The sequence below is a fragment of the Chelonoidis abingdonii genome, chromosome 1 (genome assembly GCF_003597395.2).
Source record: "Chelonoidis abingdonii isolate Lonesome George chromosome 1, CheloAbing_2.0, whole genome shotgun sequence".
NCBI classification, from domain to species: Eukaryota; Metazoa; Chordata; order Testudines; family Testudinidae; genus Chelonoidis; species Chelonoidis abingdonii.
In genome coordinates, this window is record NC_133769.1 from 372,308,731 (window position 1) to 372,312,992 (window position 4,262).

General features: G+C 45.3%; 1 pseudogene; it reads right to left on the reverse strand.

Annotated features, from left to right (window-relative positions):
* Window positions 1–2,972: 2,972 nt before the first annotated feature.
* LOC116833918 (olfactory receptor 52K2-like) lies at window positions 2,973–4,028 on the reverse strand (annotated as a pseudogene).
* Between the last annotated feature and the right edge of the window lie 234 nt (window positions 4,029–4,262).

Sequence of the window (4,262 nt, forward strand, 5' to 3'; positions counted from 1 at the left end):
GCGCTGAAAAAAGGTGCTAAACAATTGCCTGCCATTGCCCTGACGGAGGGCGGGGCGACTGACGACATGGCTTACAAGGAACTAAAATCAACAACAGGGGAGACTTTGCATTAAGGAGAAACACAAACAACTGTCACACAGAATGCTGCCCTCAAGGACTGAACTCAAAACCCTGGGTTTAGCAGACTGTTGATTTAACAAAACAAATCAGGGCAATTTCTTGTTTTGATCCATCTATCTTTTACATCTTAGGCTGGCAGCAGAGGGTGCAGTACGACTGCAAGCCATCATCATCTACTGGCCGCTCACAAGAAGCCTGTGTGGTACAACTGCTAACCATCATCATCTCCTGGCTGCTCACCAGAAGACAGTGCAGTACGACTGCGAGCCATCGTCATCTCCTGGGTGGTAACCAGAAGATGGGAATGACCTGGCTGAGTCACTCCCATGTCTGCCTAGGCAGTCCTGACCCACCTCACTGAGATCAGCTAAAAGAGCACCCAGGAATACGACGACGATGGCTACCAATCATAATGCACTGTCTGCTGCCAAAAGGCAATGAGCTTCTGCTGTGTAGCAATGCAGTCCCACGTCTGCCAGCACCCAGGAGACGTACAGTGACAGTGAGCTGAGTAGGCTCCATGCGTGCTGTGGTATGGTGTCTGTTCAGGTAACCCAGGAAAAAAGGTGTGAAATCATTGTTTGCCATTGCTTTCACAGAGGGAGGGAGGGAGGGAGAGGGGGGCCTGACGACATGCACCCAGAACCACCCGTGACACTGTTTTTGCCCCATCAGGCATTGGGATCTCAACCCAGAATTCCAAAGGGCAGCAGAGACTGCAGCATCTGTGGAATAGCTACCCACAGTTACACAACTGCCCAGAGTGCAACGCAACAGAAATCGACTCTAGCCTCGGTACTGTGGACACAGTCCGCCAGCTTAATGCACTTAGAGCAGGTGTCGGCTACCTTTCGAAAGTGGTGTGCCGAGTCTTCAGTTATTCACTCTGATTTAAGGTTTCGCATGCCGGTAATACATTTGAAGGTTTTTAGAGGTTTCTTTCTATACGTCTATACTATATAACTAAACTATTGTTGTATGTAAAGTAAATAAGGTTTTTTAAATGTTTAAAAAGCTTCATTTAAAATTAAATTAAAATGCAGAGCCCTCTGGACCGGTGGCCAGGACCCAGGCAATGTGAGTGGCACTGAAAATCAGCTCGTGTGCTGCCTTTGGCACCCGTGACATAGGTTGCGTAACCCTGACTTAGAGCATTTTGTGTGAGGAATGCACAATTGACTGTATAAAAAAGATTTCTAAAAAAACAACTTCTATAAATTCGACCTAATTTTGTAGTGTAGACACACCCTACGTTAAGGATCATTAGATGAGACTGAAAGCCTTGCTAGGCACTTAAAAGATTGGAAGCAAAGGGTAGGAATAAATGGTGAGAATGGAGACAGGTAAATAGCAGTGTCCCCCATGGGTCTGTACTGGGACCAGCCCTATTCAACACTCATAGACTCATAGGTCAGAAGGGACCAATATGATCATCTAGTCTAACCTCCTGCACAAGGACTGGGAAAAGGGGTAAACATTGAGGTGGCAAAATTTGAATATGATACAAAACTACTCAAAAGAGTTAAGTTCCAGGCACACTCTGAAGAGCTACGAAAGGACCTCTCAAAACTGTGACTGGGCAACAACATGGAAAATGAAAAGCAATGTTGATAAATGGAAAGTAATGCACACTGGAAAACATAATCCCAACTATACATATAAAAACGTGGAATGTAAATTAGCTGTTACCACTCAAGAAAGAGATATTGGGTCATTGTAGATAGTTCTCTGAAAATATCCACTCAATGTGCAGCGGCAGTCAAAAAAAGCAAAGAGAATTTTTGGAATCATTAAGGAAGGGGTAGATAATAAGACAGAAAATATCATAATGCCTCTCTTGAATACTGCGTGCAGATGTGGCCACTCCACATCGAAAAAGATATATTGAAATTGGAAAGGATTTAGAAAAGGGCAACAAAAATGATTAGGAGTATGGAATGGCATCTGTAGGAGGAGAAATTAAAAAGTCTGGGGCATTTCAGCTTGGAAAAAGAGATAACTAAGGGAGGATACGACTGAGGTCTATAACACCATGATTGGTGTGGAGAGATTAAATAAGGAAGTGCTATTTACTCCTTCTCATAATACAAGAACTATGGGCCAGCAAATGCAATTAATAGGCAGCTGGTTTAAAACAAACAAAAGGAAAAAGCAGCAAAGAATCCTGTGGCACCTTATAGACTAAGAGACGTTTTGGAGCATGAGCTTTCATGGGTGAATACCCACTTCGTCAGATGCATGTCAAGTCAAGCATGTCAAGCATGTCAATACCCACTTCATCATGACATGCATCTGACGAAGTGGGTACTCACCCACGAAAGCTCATGCTCCAAAACGTCTCTTAGTCTATAAGGTGCCACAGGATTCTCTGCTGCTGTTAGTCTACAAGGTGCCACAGGATTCTTTGCTGCTTTTACAGATCCAGACTAACACGGCTACCCCTCTGATACTAAACAAAAGGAAGTCTTTGTTCACACAAGGTGCAGTCAACCTCTGGAACTCTTTGCCAGAGGATGTTGTGAAGTACAAGACTATAAAAGGGTTCAAAACAAGAACAATATATATTCATGGGGCAGACATGTCCATCAATGGCTTTTAATCAGGATGGGCAGGGACATCGTCCCTAGCCTCTGTTTGCTAGAAGCTGGGGATGAGCGGCAGGGAATGGATTACTGAATTATTTCCTCTTCTATTCATTCTGTCTAGGGCACCTGGCATTGGTCATTGTTAGAAACAGGAAACTGGCTAGATGGACCTTTGGTCTGACCCTGTATGGCTGTTCATATGTTCTTATATTCAGTAAGTGATTCAGGAAAGAGGCCTCTGCACTTCAGAACACCAAGAGAAAACTTTAGATCCCTTTATAAGCAAAGATCCAGAGCAGTCTGTTGCGTATCTTTTTGGTCCTCACCCCGTATATGAGGGGGGTTCAGCATGGGGGGCACCAGGAGGTACATGTTGGCAATCAGAACATGGAAATGTGGGCCCACATTGTGGCCAAATCTATGTGTCAGGATGGAGAAGAGACTGGGGATGTAAAAGGCTAAAATGACACAGAGATGGGAGACGCAAGTCCCAAAAGACTTGAGTAGGGCATCCTTCGTGGGAAGTCCTATGATAACCCTGAGAATTTGAGTATAGGACACAATGATTAGAAACCCATCCAGACCTGTGATGAAGAATGCCATAGACTGGCCATAGGAATTATTGACACTAATGTCAGCACAGGCCAACTTCACCACAGCTATGTGATCGCAGTAGGTATGGGGGATGATGTTGGTTCTGTAATAGGGGCACCGCCACACCAGGAAGGGATTGGGTAGTACGAGTATGCTGCTGTGTAGTACCACAGGGAGACCGATCTTGGCCACCGTGGGGTTTGTCAGGTGGTGAAATGTCTCAGGGCATCGCAGATGGCTACATACCTCTCCAAAGCCATGGCCACAAGGATCCCAGATTCCATTGCTGAGAAGCAGTGAATGAAGTACATCTGTGTGAGACAGGCACTGAAATTGATCTCCCTGGAATTGAACCGCAAGATGCTCAGCATTTTGAGCAGGATGGACGTCGACATGACCAGGTCGGTGACAGCCAGTATGCAGAGGAAATAGTACATGGGCCCATGGAGGCTCGGCTCCCTCTTCACAATGAACAGGATGGTGAAGTTCCCCAAGATGGCTATGGTGTACATAGCACAGAAGGGAATGGAGATCCAGACATGGGCAGCCTCCAGGCCAGGAATGCCCAGCAGGATGAAGGTGGAGGGGTTGGTGAAGTCAGTTGTGTTAGAATCTGACATGGAGTAGGGGAGAAGGTGTCCAACTTTGAGGCAGAACAGTGTCTCCTGCATGTACCGTATGTTACCCTGGTTTCCTGTATGTGCCCAGGCTCTAGGGTGATGGTCGCAGTACAAATGCCTGGATGGAGAGACAATGTTAATATGAGTCACTGCATGCGCTACTGGAAACTGTTCGCATGGGACAAACAGATTGGGCACTCTTCACACACTGAAAATGACATTTTTGTTATTTTGAGAAATTAATTATGAAAAAATGACCCTACTTATGCAAATTCCATATTTTATGGTGCTCCATGTGTGGGAAATGATAATAAGCACCAACAGGAAACACTAGGGTGGATA